Below are 26,622 nucleotides of genomic sequence, written 5' to 3'. Positions count from 1 at the left end.
TGGACTGTGGGCACTGTCATTGGACGGTGCTATTAAATAAATAATGGGAGATTTAGTCAATCTCACGGGTTCTGGATGGACAGATACCTGGCCACACCCTGTAAGCTCACTTGTGCTGGGGGATTGTGACAAATATTAACCACACCAGAAAAATGACAACCATCTCAACACTAACTGACCGCTGGAGACCCCCAGATTTGTGTCTGTTGCTGAGACCAGGTTGCAAGCCCATCGGGTCAGTGAATAGATCAGAGAGTGACATTAACCTCCAATAAAGGCTCATGATGTGATTGAAGTCTAATGGAGGTATTACTTCCACTGATCACCTGATGGAGCCAGTGAGTAGAGGAAATGGATGATCATTCGTGGGGTGGGTCCCAGAACAGCAGCAGGACCCAATGGTATTGGGTTAAAAGGAGAATTAAATGGCATTAAAAGACAGTTCAGAAATTGTATGAACATGTCGGTAAATACTGTTAGAAAACATTCGTAGAAGTTTGGAGAAGAGTTGAGGATGAATGATGGAAATGTTGGACATTATCCTCGAGAAAAGGTTTGGTGGTCATTGTCGATGTCACGGGTGTGTTTGAGAAGGAGGTCAGTTCACTGGAGAAGGTGTGCAATGAAAACGTGCTCAAGCAAACATCTTCCCCCTGCCCACAGCTGGTTAGTTTTCATTCAGCGAGCAAACTTACATCCAGAACCTCAACCTGAGTAACAGATCTTCTCAAAACTCACCAAACATTAGTACAATTACTGAGATAATTGGTCATTGAGCTAGACCCCTGTTAATTCCATCCCCCAGTAGAGACAGGGGTACCCATTCAGGGGTATGGGTTGACCCTTGGGCAGGTCCACAGGAACCGGTATGGAGGAAAAATTGCAAAAACCTGGGCTAATTTAAAAATCAACTGCTGTAATGTCAAAAGTGTCATTTTTTTCAAACAATGGCACCCACAAGTGTACCATCTGATTTTAAATAGAAGCAGCTCAAAACATCCAGAAACTTGGTCAAAGTATTAGTAATTTTACAAAAGGAGATCCATCATCTTCCCATGATACAACCGATGGGATCATCTGCACAAGGAACAGGGATGGTGCTCTTGGGATACTGAGACTGAGTGACATATTCCCATTGTAATCATTAACCAGGAGAACCTGGAATCTCCCACCAACAGAGTGGGCCTGGCCTCCTCCCATTTCCGAATGGAAAGAAATTTGTCAAACTCCAATTAAAGGGCAAAGAACAGCTGGGTGGCATTAGAGTTCATCTACAAGGGAGTTATGGAACCGTGAACACCCATCAGTTCCCTAATATCCTCCAAAGGGGATATTCCATCTCTGTCCAGTCTGGGAAAGACTGACTCCATTCTCTCAAAGTCACTACCAGTCTGATCATGAATTGTGGAGAGCAGTTAATGATGTTCTGAAAAATCATGAAACAACATGAACTACTTAAAAGGTCATCATGGTAAGTACATAATTAGATAGGCAGACTTCATTCCCCAAATACATGACTCGATGTGATCACGGAACTGATTTGAGCTGAGACTCCCAGGACAAACAGAATCCTGAGGGAGTGAGGAATGTGTTTCCTTATTTTTGTGGTCAAAAGGGAGATCAATTAGTTCCGGCTTGTAGGTGGGTTACTGATGGGTGGTGGAGGACACAATGTGCAACATGACCCATGGAGGGCAATTACTGAAACTGCATTTAATAAACTTGGATATTCATGATCTTCAGCTTCCAACTGAGCCAAGACCACAAAGTCGAGCTGTCAACAATCTTCATTTGTGTGGGTTATTATCCCAAGTTCATTGTTCACATGGAATTAATTAGTGCAGAGGTGATCAAGGGATTAAGCTCAGATGTGCATTTGTCAAATCATTTCAATTAAAATGGGACTCATCAGGAGAGTCATATCCAGAGTGGACTAGTTCAACCTCCATGTCTCCGTGTTCAGACTGAATTAAGGAGCTTCACTGTAGATTGCACTATTTTAAATGGAGCCAACATTATGGAGCTGAGCGTTTGGGTATCGATAGCTTTAACTAAACACTGGCTTCAAGCAGAAAGCCAGTCCTAGTTCTGCTTTGTCTCAGTGAGACAGTGTGTCTCAATATAATTAACAGACACCTGGAGTAGTGGGGATCCATGATTAAGGCAGGGGCAATCATTGAAGGGTTAACTGCTCAAATCAGAGCAAAACTCTAGGAGGAGATAGAACACCCTGGAGATTTCAGGCTTGCTCTCACCACCTCTTTACCATCCCTTCCTCAGGCTCCTGCAGGTCTTGGGTGACTGGATCATGGGACAGTGGTTAACTCACCACATTATGCAGTTACAGTTCTGTTGTTTATTAAAGTCAGTGAAGCTGTTTAATTCTACACACAAAGGACTTATCAGTCACCGAATTGGCAGGGACAGCAAGTGAAGAGAGAATATCATGCAAATTCCCTACACTTCAAGGAGGCAAGCAACCTGGAGAGATCAGCCAGAGGATCGGAATTCTGCATCAATCCAGCTCCCTATCCCAGTCACCGTACTCCCCGCTGTTTAATCCAGCTCCCTGTCCCAGTTACTCCACCCCCTGCTTTTCCAGCACCACTCTAATCTAGACTCTGTTCCAGTGAAGGAGCCTCTGATCAATTCCTTCTGGAGCCTGGAGCCAGGCTGGTCGTGGTTTCCACCCCCACCCTCTCAGATGGTGCACACTCCAGAATCAGTTTAGTGCTGATGGTCAATTGTGGGTCAGTTTGTGTTTGGTTCCAGTGAGGGACAAGTCAGTGGTAACGACCATTTCTCAGAGATTAGCAGCTCTTCCCTACAATCCTGACTCCATCTTACAGTACAGTCTTTTACTTCCATAAAGCAATTCCTTTCCTCTCCCGATGGAGAGAGCTTTTTTCACTGGGAATTGGAGGATTGTTCAGAATGCAGAGGGACAGGAAAGGAGAAACATGTTTTGGAGTAGACCCCAGCTGTTGGCCAGGAACAAGCTGCTCCAACACCTTCCACTGGTTTCCCAGACTGAGGAAGGGCCTGAACATTTTCTTTGATGCTCAAACCCACATTGAGAAGGTTTCTCCCCCCACCATCCCCGGAGCAAGCTAGACTTGTATCTGTTATCAATCCCCCTTCTCTGTATTAGTTGTCCTTATCCCTCACAGCTACAGAGAGGTGTCTATCCACACAGCCTCCCAAACTGAAAGGGCAGCTCCTGCCCCACAGGATCTTTTAATAAGCTGCTAATCAGCCCCTTAGCTGCTTCAGCTGAGCAATCACTCAGTGAGAGATTGAAAACAAAGTGACCCTGAGGAGATGGAACAGACACAAAGAAACGATTTAAAGAGACAGCTTTGTAAAAATGGAAATTATAGTCTATAGAAAATGACTGAGCTAGGAGATGGCTAAACATACTTGATGTGTATGTATTTATTAATGATCTATATTTTGTTAATATGACAAGAAAATGTTCATTCTAATAATCACGTTTTCATTTTAAGAATGCTTTGAAAGCTACAGTGTATGAGCTAAAAGTTTCAATTGCAGAGCTTCGTTTTGAGATGGAACAATCTCATGTGAGGTTCTCAGAACAAGTCACTGGGTGAGGGAGAGAGATGGAGAGAAAGGGAACTAAATTCTGAGAGACAGACAGAGACCGTCTGTCAGTCTGTCTATCTATGGGTTGGATAAAGAGACAGTGAGGGACACACCTAGAGAATGAGAATGAGAATGAGACTGAGACTGAGAGGGAGTGACCTGGATAGTCAGACTGACAAAGATTTCTTTTCTCTGAGTTCTGGATGGAATGTTTTTCTCTGCTGAGGCCTAGGCAGGAGAGGAGCCTGTTGTGTTGACAATCAGGGACTTCATCCAGATGCACAGGGAGGGCCAGGGGCAGCAGGCTGGGCTGTGGGACACAATGGCCCTCATTGTCTACCCTGCTGCAGCTTCTGGCCCGTCACGTGACTGTCCAGCTGGGCCCGTCTCTCCCTCAGGGTCTGTTGGAAGGGTGTACACTTAGTCAGAAGAAAAAGATATGACTAGTTTTGTATTCTAAGCTTTTATTTGGAGATGGGATGTGAACATTTGTTGCCTGTCCCTAATTGCCCTGAGCTGAGTTGTTTTATTTCAGATAACAATTAAGAGTCAGACTCAATCACCTTGATCTGGAGCCCCGTGTCAGCCAGACTGGCCAAGAATGGGAGATTTCCTTCCCTAAAAGTACATTATGAACCAAGTGGGTTTTCACAATAATGGCCACGTAGCCACCATGAGGTAGATTTTTCATTCTCCATGTTATTGATCACTTGCTGCAATGAACTTTGTACTGATATTCCCGGAATATTAGCCTCATGCTCCTGATTATGGATAGGAACATGACCATGCTTCCCGCTAAAGTCTCCTGATCAGCAATTACACCGAAGGGAAGACTGGCTGGATTTCATAATCACAAAACCTGAGATTTTTACAAAACCGATGGAACCTATTTGGTTTTGTCTTTAAAGGAATTGCTTTGTTTTGTCTACCCTGCCTGCTATGTTCGCTGGAACTGAAAATTCCTCACAACATGATTTATCCTGTTCCATTTGAAACCCAGGATTGAATCTGTTTCCATCAAGTCCTGAGGCAGGAGATTCCCAGATTTAAACAACTCTCTGCATCCGAAAACAATTTCCTTTTTTCTCCTCCGCTTTTAAAATCCTTCTCGTAGTGAATGTGTCCTTGAAAGTAATGTCCATTATGGATCAGTTAAGGTCAATCGTATGTTTCGGAAAGGGCAGTGCTGCCAATGCTGACCCCAGGGCAATATCACTGTGTTCTCCCCTTCCAATCTGAACCATGACCATTCACCCATCCCATTATAATCTGTCCCTTAACCAATGCCTTATCCACACTCTCACTGCACCTTTTTCATCAACGGTTTTCAGTTTCTTAATGTGTGTGAATTAAAAGCCCCTCAACAACCAAATGGATTAACCCCAATAGCTCCTCCTCATCTTCTCGATTACTTCACCAAAAGAATCTCATAAAATGAGTCAGAAGCGATTTTCCTTTCATGTATGTTTGCTACTTGTCAAATATTATCTCATGGTTTTTCTAAGCCCCACATTAAATTGTCCCAAGATATAAAATTTAAGAGCTCCCTGCATATATTTTATTGACATTAGACTGACTGTTCTGTAATTAAATGGGTTTAACCATCTCTACTTTTATAAACAGGACTAACATTTACACCATCCCCTGCTTGTCTGGTAACCCCCTTCCCAAGAAGGATTGAATGTTTCAGACTGACCTTTATGCAATTTCTCCAAATTCCCTCAGCAACCCTCTTACATCCCACCCAGACAGGCTAACTGTTTTAGTTTATTGGGGACATAAAGCGCTGGATTGGAAGAGGTTAATTGGACTTGGTTGTTCAGTGATTCTGACTGAACTCAGTCTCCATGGATCCTATCTGTGTCACTGCAGGATTTCTGATTTTTATTAATAAGGAGGTTCCTTTTAATGCATTACCCCACAGGATCAGCAGGAACATCACCTTCCAGCAGCAACAGGCCTCTGGACAGAGGGAAAGGAGAGATTGGAATCTGAGAATAGATTGGAATTTATAACAATGGACAAAGGATTAGACTCAGCTCTCTACATGCTTTCTCTAGATCGAACCCCATTAGAATGGTGGGTCAGATACACACTGCAGGTTATTCAAGTCGGTTACTATCCCATCCTGGCTATTCTTGGTGTCCCTGGTAAGTCTCTCTAACTAGTTATTGACTTGATGACCCATATTTAACTGTTATTGTTCCTGTCCTTGTCATTTTGTGAAGCCTGTATCCAGTTGCTTCATTTCCAATGACAAATCCCATTCCCTGTGCCTTGGTACAAACCCCTTTCCTGACCAAAGGCTAAGGTTGAAGCAGAATGGTCACAACCTTGGGTTCTCGTGTACACAAAGCTGATTCCAACCCCCTTCACCTCTCCATCCCAAACCCCCAATAACCACATCTGTTATGTCACCCATCTCCATCTTTTCCTGAGTCTGTCTGCTCAATAAATACACACCAAACACTTCCTCAAGTCTGTGAAAAGACAAAAGAGGTGATAAAATGAGACTTTGCTCCATTGAATAGGACACTGAGGGAAACATGGAAATAGAGACTTTCAACATGTACTTTGGATCTGTCTTACAGTTGGGATACAGCAAGTAATTCAAGAACAGTTGAAAATCAAGAGGGAAAAGGGAGGGAGAAAGTTTAAACCAGCATGGTCATGAGACAAGTGTATGAAGCAAACAACAGAATTAAATGCTGTCAAGTGCCATTTACCTGCCAACCACATTTAAAGATCTTCTAAAAGTGATTAGATTAGATTACTTACAGTGTGGAAACAGGCCCTTCAGCCCAACAAGTCCACACCAAATCGCCGAAGCGCAACCCATCCAGACCCATCCCCCTACACCTAACACTGCTGGGAATTTAGTGTGGCCAATTCATCTAGCCTGCACGTTTTTGGACTGTGGGTGGAAACCGGAGCACCCGGAGGAAACCTACGCAGACACGGGGAGAATGTGCTAACTCCACACAGTCAGTCGCCTGAGGTGGGAATTGAACCCGGGTCTCTAACACTGTGAAGCAGCAGTGCTAACCACCGTGCTACCGTGACACCCAATGGTTGCAGAGATTGTTGTACTTCTGTTATCCAATGTCTCATATTATTTATGTTAAGCCTTCTCCACACTGCTCATCAATAAACACCGTCAGGTGAGAGTTTTGTAAACTATCTGAAGATTTAAGTAAGGTAAAAACAATGACTGCAGATGCTGGAAACCAGATTCTGGATTAGTGGTGCTGGAAGAGCTCAGCAGTTCAGGCAGCATCCAAGTAGCTCCAAAATCGACGTTTCGGGCAAAAGCCCTTCATCAGGAATAAAGGCAGTGAGCCTGAAGCATGGAGAGATAAGCTAGAGGAGGGTGAGGGTGGGGAGAAAGTAGCATAGAGTACAATGGGTGAGTGGGGGAGGGGATGAAAGTGATAGGTCAAGGAGGAGAGGGTGGAGTGGATAGGTGGAAAAGGAGATAGACAGGTAGAACAAGTCCGGACAAGTTATGGGGACAGTTACTGAGCTGAAAGTTTAGAACTAGGGTGAGGTGGGGAAGGGGAAATGAGGAAACTGTTGAAGTCCACATTGATGCCCTGGGGTTGAAGTTTTCCGAGGCAGAAGATGAGGCGTTCTTCCTCCAGGCATTTGGTGGTGAGGGAGCGGCGGTGAAGGAGGCCCAGGACCTCCATGTCCTTGGCAGAGTGGGAGGGGGAGTTGAAATGTTGGGCCACGGGGCGGTGTGGTTGATTGGTGCGGGTGTCCCGGAGATGTTCCCTAAAGCGCTCTGCTAGGAGGCGCCCAGTCTCCCCAATGTAGAGGAGACCGCAACGGGAGCAACGGATACTGTCCCCATAACTTGTCCGGACTTGTCCTACCTGCCTATCTTCTTTTCCACCTATCCACTCCACCCTCTCCTCCTTGACCTATCACCTTCATCCCCTCCCCCACTCACCCATTGTACTCTATGCTACTTTCTCCCCACCCCCACCCTCCTCTAGCTTATCTCTCCACGCTTCAGGCTCACTGCCTTTATTCCTGATGAAGGGCTTTTGCCCGAAATGTCGATTTCGAAGCTACTTGGATGCTGCCTAAACTGCTGTGCTCTTCCAGCATCACTAATCCAGAATGAAGATTCAAGTAAGGTGAGAGTCAGCCATGGATCAGCCGAACTGCAAACACAATGGACTCAGGAATTTACTGCAGATGTAAATCGTATGAGTGTTTCAAAAGGTAAACCCTCTGGAGCTTGGGGTCATTCAAACATTGACATTTGGAAGCTCGAGGGTTTTGTTGGGACAGACACAAATTGTGATCCATTCCAAGATTGACACGTTGACAGTTTTTTAGATACATTGACATATTTGCTGGTCTCTCACCTGTTCTGTCTGTGGTCTTCAATTGCCCCGTTAGGCTTACTCTCACTCTGGTGGCTGGTCTTGGTTTTATTCTGCTGCACTCTTTATTCAGCCGTCTCTCTCTACTCTAATCTCATTGGTGTTCTCAGACCAGCTCTGTTGCTGCTCTTTACCCCCATTCATCTCTTTACTGCAGCTGGAATGAAAATATCAGCTTCGCGGTGACTTTTATCCAATATTCTATAACATCCTCATGTTTCATTCTGTCCCTAATTATAACTTGCATTTTATAATTGCTTTCTTTGAATGTTAATCTGTCTCAAGCAGATAATCCTGTGGCAGGTACAATCATTTCAATACATCACCAGGCAGAGTAACAGAGATTAAAAAAAGACAGTAAATCATGAGCCAAATCAATATCTTTGATCCAAACTGATGAATAACCCTTGTTTAATTCCCTTTGTTACAGTTAACATAGTGACAATACTGTCTCAGGGTAAGTGCGGTCTCTCAATGTGTTCCATACAACCTGGTGGCCTTGGCAGTAGCTGATCTCCTGGTTATCATCCTTGATCTGATATTGAGACACATTCCAATTGTTTATGAGGAGCAGTTTGTTTTCCTGGAGTCCATCCCAGTGTGTAATATCCACGCCATCCTGCTTTATGCAACCACTGACTGTTCCGTCTGGTTCACCGTCACTTTCACCTTTTGTGGCCATTAGTTGCCAGAAGCTGAAAAGCAAATATTGCCCCAAGAAAACTGCAGCCGTGGTTCTGGGAGCAGTGACTGTGCTGAGTGGATTAAAGAATATTTCGCCGGGATACTCCTTGCGAACTCCGGTGCGCAGATCTAAATTTCCTATTTTCGACAATCGTTCTACACTCTTTAAACATAATGGTATCCTTTTAAAGAATTACCAATAACTGTTTTATCTGAACTCTCAGGTTTAAAGCTCCTCTGATCCTCAAAGCCAGCTTACTGGATAAAGCTTACTGACAAACCTATCCCAACAGTCACTGGATCAGAGGTCAGATCAGTTTTCCTTTGTGTGAATCCAAGGAAAGTGATGGGACCAGATGGATTACCAGGCTGTACTCTCAGAGCATGTGCAGATCAACTGGCAGAGGTCTTCTCAGACATCTCCAACCTCTCCCTGCAGCAGGCCACTCTCCCTGCCTGTTCCAAGAGGGACAACATCATCCCTGTGCCTAAGAAGGCTCATGCAGCCTGTCTCAATGACTACCGCCCAGTGGCCCTAACTTCGGTCATCATGAAGTGCTTTGAAAGGCTGGTCATGGCATTAATCAACCCAGCCTCCCCACTTCTCTTGACCCACTCTAATTTGCCTGTCAGACCAACAGATCCATGTCAGATGCCGTATCACTGTCCCTTCATTCCTCCCCAGAACATCTTGACACCAAGAACAGCCAAGTAAGAATCCTACTCATTGCCTACAGTTCAGCCTTCAACACTATGATCCCCTCGAGACTGATTACTAAACTTAGTGATCTCAGACTAAGCCCCACTCTCTGCAACTGGATCCTCAGTTTCCTGACCCACAGGCCACAATCCATGAAGATTGGGGACAATATTTCATCCTCACTAACACTCAACACTGGAGCCCCCCCAGGGGGTGTACTCAGCCCCCTACTGTACTCACTGTATACCCATGACTGCGTTACCAAATACCAGACTAATGCCATTTACAAGTTCACTGATGACACCACCGTAGTCGGTCGAATCTCAGATGGTGATGAAACAGACTACAGACGGGAGGTGGAAGACCTAGAAACATGGTGTACTGAGAACAACCTAGCTCTCCATACCGTCAAAACCAAGGAACTCATTACTGACTTTCAGCAGGATGTTCCTCATGCCCCCTCCTACACATTAACAGCACAGAGGTGGAGCGAGTGGAGAGTGTCAAGCTCCTGGGAGTGGTCATCCACAACAAGCTTTCTTGGACTCTCCATGTGGACGCACTGGTTACAAAGGCCCAACAATGTCTCTTCTTCCTCAGGCAGCTGAGGAAATTTGGCATGACGGCAAATACCCTTGTCAACTTTTATAGATGCGCCATCGAGAGCATTCTGTCTGGATGTATCACTACCTTGGTATGGCAACTGTACCATTCCAGATCGGAGATGGTTACAGAGAGTGGTGAACCCGGCCCAGACAATCATAAAGGCCAACCTTCCATCCATAGAATCTGTCTACCAGGCCTGCTGTCAAGGAAAGGCCGCCAGCATTCTCAAAGATCCATCCCACCCTGGCAATGTTTTTCTACAAGCTCTACCATCGGGGAGAAGGTACAGGTGTCTGAACACACGCACCAGCTGGTTTCAAAACAGTTTCTATCCGACTGTTGTTAGAATACTGAATGGGCTCACAAACTCTTGACATTCGCCTGTACCTGTGTTTTTGTTTTTGCTGCTGTTTACTTATTATTTACTATCTATGCTACTTAACTCTGTGATCTGCCTGTATTGTTCACAAGACAAAGCTTTTTACTGTGCCTCGGTACCCATGACAATAAATTCAGTTCAATTCAAACCGCCCTCTGTTTGAAAAAAACTTGCCCTTTATGTCCCTTTTATATCTTTCCCCTCTCACCCTGATCCTATGCCCTCTAGTTCTGGACTCCCAAACCCAGGGAAAAGACTTTATCTATTTATCCTATACATGCCCTTCGTGATTTTATAAACTTCTATAAGGTCACCCCTCAGCCTCCAACTCTTCAAGGAAAACAACCCCAGCCTGTTCAGCCTCTCCCCATAGCTCAAATCCTCCAACCCTGGCAACATTCTTGTACATCTTTTCAGAATGCTTTCAAGTTTCACAACATCTTTCCAATAGGAGGGAGACCAGAATTGAACACAATATTCCAAAAGTGGCCTAACCAATGTCCTGTACAGCCACAACATGACCTCCCAACTCCTGTACTGAATGCCATGACCAATTAAGGCAAGCATACTAAACACCTTCTTCACTATTTTATCTCCCTGCGACACATAGTATCCTGGAAAAAAATCTGTCCTTTTCTCATTCTGGTCTCTAATCTGTTATACCCTCAAAATATCCGACAGTAATTCACAGGCAAGCAGCAATCATGGAAGGAAGAATGAGATAAGACAGAATAATCATCATTGTACAGTTTTGAACAGAATGACCAGGGGGTGCATGAACACAAATCTTTGTATGTAGCTGGGCACTTTAATGAAGCTGCTTATAAAAAACTTCACTCATGGAGACATGGAGCAGCAAATCAAGGGATTATCTGGAATCCTTCGACATTACTGACTTCTTCAGCTGAAAGGTTGCCTTCAATTCTGAGCACCAGATGTTAGAAAAGATGTCAAGGCTTTCAGAAAGTGTTTTCCAGAATCCCATCAGGCATCTACACAGCAAAGGTTAGAAGCGCAGTGGAAGATTGTGTACCTGCCTTAATGATGACAGTATTCAACAACATTCAAGATGCTCAAAGCCATCCAGGGTAACACCGTTTTCTGGAATGGTATCCCACTCACCAGCTTCAACATCCAATCCCTTCACTCCTGAAGCTCAGTGTGTCCCATTTATAGGATCTACTCCAGTAACTCACCAACGTTCCTTTGACAGCATGTTCCATACCTTCAAATTCTACCATCGAGAAGGACACGGGCACAGAATCACAGGCATACGGCCACTTACAAGTGCCCCTTACCTCTCAGTCACACAGTATTCTGACTTGGAGCGACTGGTTTTAATCTCCTGTGGGAGGTGGAAATCACTAGCTTGCCAGGATTTATTGCCTTTCCCTAGCTGCCCTTAAACTGTTTGCCAAGTCATCTCGAGGGGCAGTTAAGAGCTCAAAGTTTGGGAGAAGATTTGTAGCTCGGGTACTCGTTTTAGATTAGATTAGATTAGATTACTTACAGTGTGGAAACAGGCCCTTCGGCCCAACAAGTCCACACCGCCCCACCGAAGCGCAACCCACCCAACCCACCCTTACCTAACACTACGGACAATTTAGCATAGCCAATTCACCTGACCTGCACATCTTTGGACTGTGGGAGGAAACCGGAGCACCCGGAGGAAACCCACGCAGACACGGGGAGAATGTGCAAACTCCACACAGTCAGTCGCCTGAGGCGGGAATTGAACCCCAGTCTCTGGCGCTGAGAGGCAGCAGTGCTAACCACTGTGCCACCGTGCAGCGGACAGCTGGAACTGACAACCAGAAGCGGCAGAGACAAACCACTATAAATGCCGGAGGAAAGATCACAGAAGCGCTTCACAGGAGGCTCCCAAGCACTGAGGATGTCACCGAGACAGGGGACGGAACGTCTGCAACACAAATTCCCAGCTCGGCGAACAGAACCACAACGGTAGTTAAGAGCAAACCACATTTCTGTGGGTCTGAAGTCACATATAGGCCAGACCAGGTAAATATGGCAGATTTCCTTCCCTGAAGGACCCTCGTGAGGCAGATGGTTTTTTTCTTAAACAGCAGTTACCAATGGTTTCGCTGGGGTGGGGGCTGGAGTGGGGGCTGGGTTGGGGGCTGGGGTGGGGGCTGGGATGGGAGCTGTCAGGGACTGGGGTGGGGGCTATGAGGGACTGGGGTGAGGGGTATGGGGTGGGGGCTATGAGGGACTGGTGTGGGGACTTGGGTGGGGGCTGGGATGGGAGCTGTGAGAGACTGGGGTGGGGACTGGGGTGGGGGCTATGAGGGACTGGGGTGGGGGCTGTGAGAGACTGGGGTGGGGACTGGGGTGGGGGCTGTGAGGGACTGGGGTGGGGGGTGGGGGATGGGGGGTGGGGGCTGGGGTGGGGGCTGGGATGGGAGCTGTGAGAGACTGGGGTGGGGACTGGGGTGGGGACTGGGGTGGGGGCTGTGAGGGACTGGGGTGGGGGCTGGGGTGGGAGCTGTGAGGGACTGGGGTGGGGACTGGGCTGGGGGCTGTGAGGGACTGGGGTGAGGGGTGAGGGGTGAGAGCTGGGATGAAGCTGAGTTGGGGACTGTGTGGGGCTGGTGTGGGAGCTGGGGTGGGGGGTGGGGGCTGGGATGGGAGCTGTGAGAGACTGGGGTGGGGACTGTGGTGGGGACTGGGGTGGGGGCTGTGAGGGACTGGGGTGGGGGCTGGGGTGGGAGCTGTGGGGGACTGGGGTGGGGGCTGTGAGGGACTGGGGTGGGAGCTGGGTTGGGGACTGCGTGGGGCTGGGATGGGAGCTGGGTTGGGGACTGTGTGGGGCTGGTGTGGGAGCTGGGGTGGGGGCTGTGAGGGACTGGGGTGGGGACTGCGTGGGGCTGGGGTGGGAGCTGGGTTGGGGACTGCGTGGGACTGGGATGGGAGCTGGGTTGGGGACTGCGTGGGGCTTGGGTGGGAGCTGGGGTGCGGACTGCGGTGGGGGCTGTAAGGGACAGGGGTGGGGGCTGTGAGGGACTGGGGTGGGGGGCTGGGTTGGGGCTTGCTTGGGGCTGGGGTGGGAGCTGTGTGGGGGTGGGAGCTGTGTGGGGGTGGGGGTGGGGGTGGGGCTGGGGCTGGGGCTGGGGCTGGGGCTGGGGCTGGGGCGGGGGCTGGGATGAGGAGGGCGGTGGGGGCTTTGTGGGGCTGGGGTGGGGTACAGGCTTTGGCTCCTCCCCCTTTCAATGGATTCATCTCCGAAACAGCAGAGAACCCCAAATACACAGCAATCCAGACACACAGATATGCACACGTTAAATGCAAACACACAAACACAGACATTGGCTCACAGACAGACACACAGACACACACAGAAACACAGGCAGGGACACACACTGAACCACACACCTTGCTCAGTTGGGAGAGCAATCGAGTGAACATTTAAAGGTCCCTTGGTTCTCTCCTGTGCTTCAGCAGTGAATATGTTTAACTTTACTGACCAAATATCTGCTTTCTTGGTCATCAATGTTCAGTAATTCTCTGGTCTCTTATCACAGTCTGGTCAGCAAAGCTATCAAAAGGTAATTTGTCAGATTGAACTGATAATGCGACCTCAGGGAAAGAAAATAAAGAACTCACCCACAATGAGGACAATGTAGAAGGAAGAGGCGACAAGTCAGTCCCAGGGATGGAGAAACTGCACTTGCAGTGGTTCAGCTGCACTGAAAGGTTGTTGGTACAAACTGAAAGAAGGAGAAACACAAACCTGAGTAATTATAACAAAAAGCTCCAGAATTTCTTTCTGTAGCTGGTGGTGAGAGGGGCTCTGGCTGTGAGAAGACCATGGGAGGGGCTGGACCAGCCGCTATCTCTGGACAAGCTGTCCAAGGCTCTCGAGTCCTTCAAAAAGAATAAAACTCCTAGAATAGACGGTCTGTTCCCCGGGACGAACACTGAGACTAACATCAACTGTGCCTGGAGGATCATCAACTCGGTGAAGGACGCTCTCTGGGCGGGCTGAAACCTGGTGATTTTCCAGTTGAAGGAGCTGACCCCAACTGAGTGTTGCAGACTGGAACATTCCAAGGTCCAGGACTGTGTGTTGAGGGACGCGCTGAAACTCAGGGCAGCTGCCGCCAAGGCGCGGTGGGGAAAGACCACCGTGTAACATCTGCCAGCCTACGAAGAACAGGGGGCCCACGCAGTAATCGGGCCCCGCTGACACCTCAGCTAAATATATGGATATATGATTGATAAATGTACAGACCCGTATATATGAATGATAAATTCTGATCTCTCTATGCAAATGTTTACGTGTGTATGGCATGACCAACTGTACAGACCATCAAATTATTTTATGAATAAAGTAGATTTTTGAAATGAAATAAAGCAGCCTGAAGGAGGAAGGTGACTCGATAACATCATCTCAGGCTGACATCATGAGGATCAGTAAATCCTTCGATGCCAGTCTGTATGACGCGAAGCCGACCGACAGCGCGGCCTCCCAGTCGTTCCTGTCCTCTGTCACGGAGGTCTTAGACGACAGAACACGGGAGAGGCTGGACCAGCCGCTATCTCTGGACGAACTGACCAAGACCCTCGAGTCCTTCGAAAAGAATAAAACTCCCAGAAGCGACGGCTTACCGGTCGAGCTCTGTTCTGCTCTGTGGGACTTGATTGGCCAGGACCTGCTGGAGGTGTATGTCAGTATGTTTTGGGCAGGTACCATGAGTGAATCCATGAGGAAAGGCATCATCACCCTCATCTACAAGCGGAAGGGGGAGAGGGAGGAACTCAGCCATTGGAGACCAATCTCACTATTGAATGCGGATTACGAAATTCTGTCAAAGGTAATCGCCAACCGGGTCAGGTCTGCTCTGGGGTCTGTGATTCACCCTGACCAAACCTGTGCTGTACCAGGCAGGAAGATCGCTGAGAGTCTCGCACTCCTCAGGGATACGATCGCCTACGTGCAGGACAGAGGGTTGGACACCTGCCTGATCAGCCTGGACCAGGAGAAAGCCTTTGACAGGATATCACACAGGTATATGAGAGATGTTCTCTCCAAAATGGGCTTTGGGGAGGGAATCTGCAATTGGATCAGACTGCTCTACTCCAACACTGTCAGTGCAGTCTCAATCAATGGGTGGGAATCAGACAGCTTCCCAGTCAGATCTGGAGTCAGGCAGGGCTGCCCTCTCTCTCCTGTCTTCTTTGTGTGCTGCATGGAGCCATTTGCCGAGTCCATCGGGAAAGATGCGAGCCTGAGAGGGGTGACTATTCCTGGCAGCGGGGGCCGACAGGTTAAGGCCTCCCTGTACATGGATGATGTCACCGTTTTCTGCTCGGATCCACTGTCCGTGCACAGACTCATGTGTATATGTGACCAGTTCGAGCAGGCCTCGGGGGCCAAGGTAAACCGAGGCAAGAGCGAGGCCATGCTCTTCGGGAACTGGGCCGACCAATCCTCGATCCCCTTCACTGTCAGGACCGACCACCTGAAGGTGCTGGGTATTTGGTTCGGGGGGGGCTGGGGCGTGCGCCAAATCTTGGGAGGACAGTATCAGCAAAGTGAGGCAGGAACTGAGCAGATGGAAGCTAAGGTCGCTCTCCATCGCGGGAAAAAACCTGGTCATTAGGTGTGAGGCACTGTCATTGCTGTTATACATGGCACAGGTCTGACCTATTCCCAGAACCTGTAACGCTGCAGTCACCTGGACCATCTTGCATTTTATATGGAGGTCAAAGATGGACCGGATCCGAAGGGACCCGATGTATAAATATCTGGGCAACAGGGTAAAAAATACCCAGTGGCACCCTCACCCTGATGGCCACCTTTGTGTGTGGCTGCATCAAGCTGTGTGTGGATCCCTGATACGCAAACACCAAATGTCACTACGTATTGAGGTTATACCTGTCCCTGGTGTTGCGAAGGATGGGCCTGGCCTCACTGCCGTGGAATGCTCTGAGTAGTTGGACCGTTCCGTATCACCTGTCCTTCGTGGAGATGTTTATGAAGAAAAACACCTTTGACCACAAGTCCATCAGGAAGTGGTCAGCATGTAGTGTCCTTGAGACCCTTCGGGAAAAGGAGAGGACGGATCCTATCGAGCGGTTCCCTGAGCAGACAGTCAAAGCCATTTGGCAGAATGCCTCATCACCAGAACTTTCCAACAAGCAGCAAGACATGGCCTGGCTGGTGGTGAGAAGGGCTCTGCCAGTGAGATCCTTAATGCACGCCTGGATTCTCAGCTGCACCACACGCTGCCCTCGAAGCGGCTGCGGGGGGGACAAGACTGTCACACACCTCCTTCTGGAATGTGCCTACGCAGAAGAAGTCTGGAGAGGAATGCAGTGGTGTTTGTCGAGGTTCGTCCTGAGCAGTGCCGTGACGCAGGACTCCATGCTCTATGGCCTGTTCCCCGGGACGCACACCGAGACGAACATCAACTGTGCCTGGAGGATCATCAACTCAGTGAAGGACGCTCTCTGGACGGTCTGAAACCTGTTGATCTTCCAACTGAAGGAGCTGACCCCGACTGAGTGTTGCGGACTGGCATATTCCAAGCTCCAAGACTACGTATTGAGGGACTCGCTGAAGCTTGGGGCAGCTGCTGCCAAGGTGCGGTGGGGAAAGACCACCGTGTAACATCTGCCTGCCTAAAGAAGAACAGGGGGCCCACGCAGTAATCGGGCCCCGCTGACGCCTCAGCTAAATATATGGATATATGATTGATCAATACACAGACCTGTATATACAAATGATCAATTCTGATCTCTGTCTGCAAAGAAATGGAATGTTTACATATGTATGGCATGACCAATTGTACAAATCATCAAAATACTTTATGAATAAAGTTTATTTTTGAAATAAACAAGAGGTCTGACCATCCCCACCAGAGCCCAGTCCAACAGCCGTCCCTGCCCCCGCTCCAAGCCTCAGACCGCTCTGTACCAGCACTCAGCTGCTCCCAGGTAAGTGCCAGGATTGTCTCCCTCACACCGGACTCCACCCGGGGCCTCACCGCTCCCGGCGTCCCGGGGCCTCACCGCTCCCGGCGTCCCGGGGCTCACCCCTCCCGGTGTCCCGGGGACTCACCGCTCCCGGTGTTCCGGGGCCTCACCGCTCCCGGTGTTCCGGGGCCTCACTGATCCCGTTAAAATACTCCCTGCTGCTGCTGTATTCTTCTGGTGCTACTTTGAAATTTGAATATTCAGTCTTCTCTCTCTCCCGGCTGTATTTAAAAATCATACAACACCAGGTTACAGTCCAACAGGTTTATTTGGAAGCACTAGCTTTCGGAGCACTGCCCCTTCATCAGGTGGTTTTGGAGAACAAGATTGTAAGACCCAGAATTTATAACAACTGTTTACGGTGTGATGTAACAGGAATGATATGATGAGAAAGTCCTGGGGCTGTTTGTTCAGTCTCTCATCTTTTAGAATGATCCCCTCGGTTTCAGTTCGTTCAGATTGAAGAGCCCAGAACCTTTTTTTTAAAAAGTCACATTCTCAAGTGAACTAATACAATAGGTGTCATGTCAGCTCAGATAGTGCATCGAGGGTGTGAGGATAAAGGGTGTCTGTCTGTCTGTGTTCCAATGTTCAGATTGATACTATTTAAAAAAAAACAATTTACTGAATCTGACATGGTTTTTGAGCAAAATCATTGAAATTGTACAACAACAAATTTAACCCCAAATTTATATGTGTGTGTGCGTGCGTGTATGCGTGTGCACGCATGTGTGTGCGCATATGTATGTGTATGTGTGCACATGTGTGTACGTATGTGTGTAGCGGGGGGGTGGAGAGGGGTGGGTGTGTCAGGGGGATGTGTGTGTGTGTCTGTGAGTGTGTGTGTGCGAGAGTGTGTGTACGTGTGGGAGTGTAATGGAGTATAAGTCTGTGGGAGGATGAGTGTGGGGGGGTTTGTATGTGTGAGTGAATGAGAGAGATCTTATGGATGAGAGAGGGTCTGCGTGAGTGTATGGCTCTGCAGGTGTGGAGTGAGAGAGTGTGACTGTGAGTGTGAGTGTGAGTGTGTGGTGCAGTGGGGTGACCTGTCGTGTGACATGAACCCAAGGTCCTGGTTGAGGCCGTCCCCATGGATACCAAACTTGGCTATCAGCCTCTGCTCGGCCACTCTGTGTTGTTGCTTGTCCTGAAGCCCACCTTGGAGGATGGTCACCCAAAGGTCCGAGGCCGAATGTCCCTCACCGCTGGAGTGTTCCCCGACTGGGAGGGAACCCCTCTGTCTGTTGATTGTTGTGTGGTGTCTATTTGTTCATTGTTGTAGCCTCTGCTCGTCTCACTAACGTACCGTGTCTCAGGGTATCCTCGCCTGCAGCGTATGAGATAGACACCGTTGGCCGAGTCACATGAGTACCTGCCGTGTACACGGTGGGAGATGTCCCGACGTGTCATGGTGGTATCGTGTCAACACTCTGACACACCATGCAGCAAGGTGTGACAAGGTAGTATGGTGCTGTCCTGAAAACCAGGCAGTTTGCTGCGAGCAATGATTTGTTTAAGGTTTGGTGGTTGTTTAAAGGTGAGACATGGAGGCGTGGGGACGGTCTTGGCAAGGTGCTCATCCTCATCAATAATGTGCTGCAGGCTGTGAAGAACATGGTGTAGTTTTTCAGCTCCTGGGAGGTACTGGCCAACAAAGGGTGCCCTATCTGTCGCTGCTGATGCTGCCTGGCTTGCTGTGTTCATCCAGCCTCCAGCCTGTCTGTGATAGAGCAGTGAAGGCAGAGTCAATTGTCACATTCAATTGGGAATGGGATCATTACCTGAAGAGAAAAACATTTGAAAACTACAGGCAAAGAATAGGCCAGTGGGACTGGCTAACTTCATGTCGCAGAGGGCTGTGTGCACATGATGGGCCAAATGGTCTCCTTCTGTGCTACAACCAGACTGTGATTCTATTCACACAATGGCTTGTTTCAGGAAACAATTCCAAAATACACTTGATTGCAATCTACAGAAACACACCAGCTCATATTCACAGAGAAAAACATTCCATCCAGAACTCAGTAAGAAAAGATTTCTCTCTCTCTCTCTCTCTCTCTCTCTCTCACCCCCACCCAATGACTTATTCTGAGTCTCTCACATGAGATTCTGTCTCATCTCAAATACAAGCTCTGCAATTGGAAGTTTTAGCTCATACACTATCACTTTCAAAAATTCCTCAAAATTAAAACAAGGATATGAGAAATTACAATGTTCTTATCACATTAACAAAATATAGATCATTAATATATAAACACACACCCAGTATCTCGGCTATCTTCTGTAGTCTGGAATTTCCATTTTTACAAGGCTGTCTCTTTAAATAGTTTCTTTGTGTCTGTTCCATCTCCTCAGGGTCACTTTGTTTTCAATCTCTCTCTGAGTGATTGCTCAGCTGAAGCAGCTCAGGGGCTGATTAGCAGCTTATTAAAAGATCCTGTGGATAAGAAGCTGCCCTTTCAGTTTGGGAGGCTGTGTGGATAGACACCTCTCTGTAGCTGTGAGGGATAAGGACAACTAATATAGAGAAGGGGGATTGCTAACAGATACAAGTCTAGCTTGCTCCAGGGTCGGTGAGGGGAGAAACCTTCTCAAAGTGGGTTTGAGCATCAAAGAAAATGTTCAGGCCCTTCCTCAGTCTGGGAAACCAGTGGAAGGTGTTGGAGCAGCTTGTTCCTGGCCAACAGCTGGTGTCTACTCCAAATCATGTTTCTCCTTTCCTGTCCCTCTGCATTCTGAACAACCCTCCAATTCCCAGTGAAAAAAGCCATCTCCATTGGGAGAGGAAAGGAATTGCTTTATGAAAGTAAAAGACTGTACTGTAAGATGGAGTCAGGATTGTAGGGAAGAGCTGCTAATCTGAGAAATGGTCGTTACCACCGACTTGTCCCTCACTGGAACCAAACACAAACTGACCCACAATTGACCATCAGCACTAAACGGATTCTGGTGTGTGCACCATCTGAGAGGGTGGGGGTGGAAACCACGACTAGCCTGGCTCCAGGCTCCAGAAGGAATTGATCAGAGGCTCCTTCACCGGAACAGAGTCGAGATTAGAGTGGTACTGGAAAAGCAGGGGGTGGAGTAACTGGGACAGGGAGCTGGATTAAACAGCAGGGAGTACGGTGACTGGGATAGGGAGCTGGATTGATGCAGAATTCCGACCTTCTGGATTATTTCACCATGTTGTTTATCATGAAGAGCAGGGAAATTGCATGATATTCTCTCTTCACTTGCTGTCCCTGCCAATACGGTGACTGTTAAACAGCTACACTTGGTTTATTAAACCAAAGAACTGTAACTGCATAATATGGTGTTAACCACTGTCCCATGATCAATGATTGAGATGAATAGATCCAGTCACCCAAGACCTGCAGGAGACTGAGGAAGGGATGGTAAAGAGGTGGTGAGAACAAGCCAGAAATCTCCAGGGTGTTCTATCTCCTCCCAGAGTTTTGCTCTGATTTGAGCAGTTAACCCTTCAATGATCGCCCCTGCCTTAATCATGGATCCCCACTACTCCAGGTGTCTGTTAATTATATTGAGACACACTGTCTCACTGAGACAAAGCAGAACTAGGACTGGCTTTCTGCTTGAAGCCAGTGTTTAGTTAAAGCTATCGATACCCAAACGCTCAGCTCCATAATGTTGGCTCCATTTAAAATAGTGCAATCTACAGTGAAGCTGCTTAATTCAGTCTGAACACGGAGATATGGAGGTTGAACTAGTCCACTCTGGTTATGACTCTCCTGATGAGTCCCACTTAATGAAAGTGATTGACAAATGCGTATCTGAGCTTAATCCCTTTATCACCTCTGCACCAAATAATTCCATGTGAACAATGAGCTTGGGATAATAACCCACACAAATGAAGATTGTGACAGCTCGACTTTGTGGTCTTGGCTCAGTTGGAAGCTGAAGATCATGAATATCCAAGTTTATTAAACACAGTTTCAGTAATTGCCCTCCATGGGTCATGTTGGACATTGTGTCCTCCACCACCCATCAGTAACCCACCTACAAGCCGGAACTAATTGATCTCCCTTTGACCACAAAAATAAAGCAACACTTTCCTCAATACCTGAGGATTCTGTTTTTCCTGGGAGTCTCAGCTCAAACTGCTCAGTGATCACATCTAGTTGTGTATTATGTGGAGAATGACACCTGTCTATCTAATTATATACTTGTCCTGATGACCCTTAATGAGTTCATGTTGAGTCATGTTTCTCAGACCATTAACTGATCTCAACAATATCAGACTGCTCGTGATTTTGATGTGAGAATGGAGTCGGTCTTTACCAGACTGGACAGAGATGGAATATGCCCTTTGGAGGATATTGGGGAACTGATGGGTGTTCATGGTTCCATAGCTCCCTTGTAGATGAACTCTAATGCCACCCAGCTGGCATTCTGTTCTTTGCCCTTTCCCTGGGGTTTGACAAAGATGGGCTACCCCGTACTTCCCAGTGTGATGCTGTAATTTCTTGATCTTGTGTGCATTTTTTTAAACAAACTCCATTTTGAGAGAGGTAGGACAGTCTCCACTGGTGTTTGATGTCAACATTACTCTTTCAAACATGGTCTGCCTTGAGTCAGTGGTTCTCATGGGGTATAAATAGAGGCTTTTGAGATTTAATTGGGATATCCCTTTAAAAGCTGTTTCAGTCGATGATTTGGCGATCTTGTCTCTGTTAAAGTAACCAATTCCAAAGCCCTGCCTTTTCAAATTAACCCATTTGGCAGATTCTAACTCCCTCCTATATCTTATGGTTAATAGCAGATGTTCAAATCTGTACAGGGTTCCAGGGATTCCTGTTGCTCTGATGTATGAGGGTTGTGCTGGGATTTCTCTCCTATTCCAACTTCTTTGAAAACCTTCATCTGAAGAAGCTCTTCTAACTTTCCCAAATTCCTTTCTATACAGAAATGGGAGGAGGCCTGGCCCACTCTGTTGGTGGGAGATTCCAGGTTCTCCTGGTTAATGATTGCAATGGGAATGTGTCACTCAGTCTCTGCACCCCAAGTCCACCATCCCTGTTCCTTGTGCAGATGATCCCATCTGTTGTATCATGGTCAAGATGATAGATGTTTTTTGTGAAATTACCAATAATTTGAATATTTTGAGATGCTTCTATTTAAAATCAGATGGTACACCTGTCGGGTGCCATTGTTTAAAATACAATTCTCCCCTTTTTGGTGTTCGTGCAGCTGATCTTAAATTAGCCCAGATTTTTGCAATGTTTATTCCCATCCTGCTTCCTGTGGACCTGCCCAAGGGTCCACCCATACCCCTGAATAGTTCTGTCTCTACTGGGGGATGGAATTAACAGGAGTCCAGCTAAATGACCAATTATCTCAGTAATTGTCCTAATGTTTGGTGAGTTTTGAGAAGATTCCTCACTCAGGTTGAGGATCTGGATGTAAGTTAGCTCACTGAGCTGAATGAAAACGAACGTCCCAGCTCAGCGAGCAAACTCTCATCCAGAAATGTTTTCTCCACATGGGGTCAAATGAACTTCTTGGTCTTTAATATTTAATGACCAAGCCAGTACAATCTCAACATTGACCTGTTTCCAGGTTTCTGGTTATCCCTTGCTGAGTTGCTTTTAGTGCTTTATTGTTGAAGGTCAAAGTGGAGCAGTTAATCTAATCCTCATGGAAAGGTATCACTCCATGATCACCTTCCTCCAAGGCTGCAAAGCAAAGGATCCAACACTGTTGGAGAGAAATCTCCCTGCTTCACTCCCCTCTTTCTGTACTGAAACACGACAAAATAGTGTCATCATGGAGTTTTACTGTTGCTCATCAACACCTTTTCTGGATACTTCTATCGTGAAGCCAGCTCGATGTTAGAGACGGCAAAATAATAACTGACATGACAATTGGCCAAGTGAGGGACGTTGAGCTGGGTCCAATAAGCTGCTCGGTTAGTTCTCATACCTAAAGCTGTCATTTGTGTTGTGTGAAATTGAGAAGACACCAATTACCCATCACCCTGACGAGAACTAAATTACAATCAACTTTATTAAGGACCCATCACAGACCCATAAAAAGATGGAGTCACTCCTCTTGTTAATCCCATTAGCTGTGTGGGAAGATATTTGTTCATCCATACTTTCATCGCACACCTTCTCCAACACACCTGTGACATCGACCATGACCACCAAACCTTTCCTGGAACATAATGTCCGACTTCCATCCTCCGTTCTTATCCAAGCTTCTATATATTTTCCAACCGTATTTACTGACATGTTCATATAATTTCTCAACTATCTTTTAATGCCATTTAATTCTCATTTGTAACTGCAGGGCACCAGCTGGGGGTATGTGCAAGTGTTTGATATGGGGTAGAACATCTCTGACGAGCCTGTCTTTGGATAGATCTTTCATGGCTAAGGGTTGTTCCAGTGGATATAAATCTGGAGGTCTTCCTAATGATTGCTGTCTTTCTCCACATGTTGGAGATTCCATTGTCCTTGAAGTATCGCACTTGCCTCCATTGTCTGCAGCTATTAGTAAATAGGCTCACCATTATCTTGTTCTACCTCATCTCCACCATCTTCTGGTCATATTTCTTGAGGAACCTTTCATTTTGCCAGCATCCTTAGAACATTGGTATTGCTTTCTTTGCTGTACTGAAAGGAAACGTGGATTACATTATCAGTTGGTTTTTCACATTTTCTTCATTATTGTGAGATTTGTATTTCCAATTTAGGAATCCCTAATCCTCTGCCCCTCCAGTGTGTATATAAAACCCTTTTGGTGGTAAAATGTGGCAAATGTAAAATTTCTTTCTGAAATTTTGGAATAAGAGTGTAATCCAAGTTTTTTTTTTTCTGAATGTCAATTCTTTGTCAGGCATCGGGCTGATGGTCAGATTCTTTGTCCATTCTTGCAACTTATTGTCTGACTTGACCCCACCCAATACCAATTCATGGATATGGTTGTGTTAAAATATTTCGTCAATTCCCCCAGGACAATGGATTGGATCTGATCCTTGTCAATCTTCCAGTTCCTTTGACCTGTAGGTGTAATGTCTCATTTTATGAAAGAAATGGAACCCTCCAGTTTTTGTTAATTGACAGTCTGGCATTCTCCATTTTGGACAATCTTCAAATTACACACCCTACCCGAGTGAGTTTCACTGAAGTGGTGTATCATCAGCAAACGCCAGGGGCACACGGTGGATAAGATCATCTTTAAAATTCATAAAAACACCTGACTTCCCTCCCAACGTACTAAAACAATCCATAGCAATATTAAACAAACAACTTAGCACCACAAGCTATCTTTATAAACACAAAATTAATGTCTCCATCACTGTCATATTATTATTTGTCCAAAGATTTATCATTGTATAAAATCCTCCGGCTACTCTGTAATGATTTAAAAGTAATTTGTGCCCGATCAAATCAAAGGCCTGAGCTCAGTCCATGAAAGCTGCCCAATCTCTCCCATTTCCCTTTGTCCCATTAATAACGTTACTGACGGTGAAAGCATTGAGACTGCAACCCAGGGTTGTCCCAAGGAAACCTTCCTGTCTCAGGGGAAGTACAACTGCTTCGCTGAGTCGTTTTGCAATACGTTTTGTAAATATACGAAGCCGAAGTGGCCCAAGAGTCACTGGTCGCCAGTTAGTGGTGGTCTTGGGGATAAGCACTGTCCTCCATTCTCTAGCATTTCTGGTAGAAAACCAGTTTGGAGCCACAATGAAACCAGCCTGGGCAGACGTGTACTATCATCCTTAGGAATGGACTCTCTCCTTTAACCCAATACCATTGGGTCCTGCTGCTGTTCTGGGATCCACCCCACGAATGATCATCCATTTCCTCTACTCACTGGCTCCATCAGGTGATCAGTGGAAGTAATACCTCCATTAGACTTCAATCACATCATGAGCCTTTATTGGAGGTTAATGTCACTCTCTGATCTATTCACTGTCCCGATGGGCTTGCAACCTGGTATCAGCAACAGACACAAATCTGGGGGTCTCCAGCGGTCAGTTAGTGTTGAGATGGTTGTCATTTTTCTGGTGTGGTTAATATTTGTCACAATCCCCTAGCACAAGTGAGCTTCCAGGGTGTGGCCAGGTATCTGTCCATCCGGAACTCGGGAGATTAACTAAATCTCCCATTATTTATTTAATAGCACCGTCCAATGACAGTGCCCACAGTCCACACGGGTCAACAGTGGATCGAGTCAGACCAAGCCAACTGGCTGTTCCACAAACCTAAAGCCAGTACTCTGGTCCAAAGACGAGTAAAACCAACTTAAAAACCAGTGACATGAGTTAAACAGGTACACTCTCCCACTGCCATTACCAGGGGAACCATGAGGTACAGTTTGTGATGGAGTTGAAGGCTGGAGCCAATTCCAAGACAACTGAAAGATCCTTTCTAATTCTCGGAGCTCCTTTTTGAATAATCTCTTGCACGAAGGCTGTATTTCCATTACAGCCCAGTGTTGTCACATTACAACCATTCTGTCTAAAATTCAAACTAACAGCCTGATTTGAGTCTCATCGCTTAAACTCTGAGGGAAGAGACTTGCTAAAATCAGGCCAATATTAATAGGTCTCTGGTTATCAATTACTTTTAAGGCTGACCTTGTCATCCAGTCTTTTGACAAATTGAACTGTTTTAATTTCAATGAATCGGGTACCGCTCCTGATCCAGAGAGAACCTTGAGGTGAGTAGTAACTCTGTGAATGTTAATGTCCTCAAGGTTCATCCCATTGAGTCCTGGGACACATTTCCAATTGATCTCCTCAATCGCTGTATTGATTTCACTTCCTTCTGTGGGGCACATCAGGAGCTTGACATTCCCCCTGATGGTATATGGCTAGAACTAATGTCTCAGCTTCATGATTGGGAATGGATCATTCGCCACTGTATACCCTTTCCAGCTCCTCACTGGGGAGAGGACAGAGGGGAACAGTCAGTGCCCCAGAGTTTACTGGGTACATTATCTCCTATTGTTATTCAGTATTTGAGTCTCTTTAATGGGATTTCTTAGCCAAATGTTTCCAGGCAACACTATTGGTGTCCTCTTTCTGCCTTCTCTTACTAGTCCTCTGTGACCTCCTTCCATGATCTGCTTTCCTCCCTTTCCCTGAAGTTGTTTCTCCTTGAGTCAATGATTCCGTGTTCTGACCCCCAGCCCCCAGTCTCTTGTTTCTGGATCCTTTTTAACTGAGTAATTCTTCTGCCTGAGTTAATTGTTCTAAATATCTATATTGGAGTATAGGCAGGTCATTGAAT

This window comes from Chiloscyllium punctatum, chromosome 42, assembly GCF_047496795.1.
Source record: "Chiloscyllium punctatum isolate Juve2018m chromosome 42, sChiPun1.3, whole genome shotgun sequence".
Taxonomy (NCBI): Eukaryota; Metazoa; Chordata; class Chondrichthyes; order Orectolobiformes; family Hemiscylliidae; genus Chiloscyllium; species Chiloscyllium punctatum.
Note: the sequence above shows the minus strand (reverse complement) of the source record.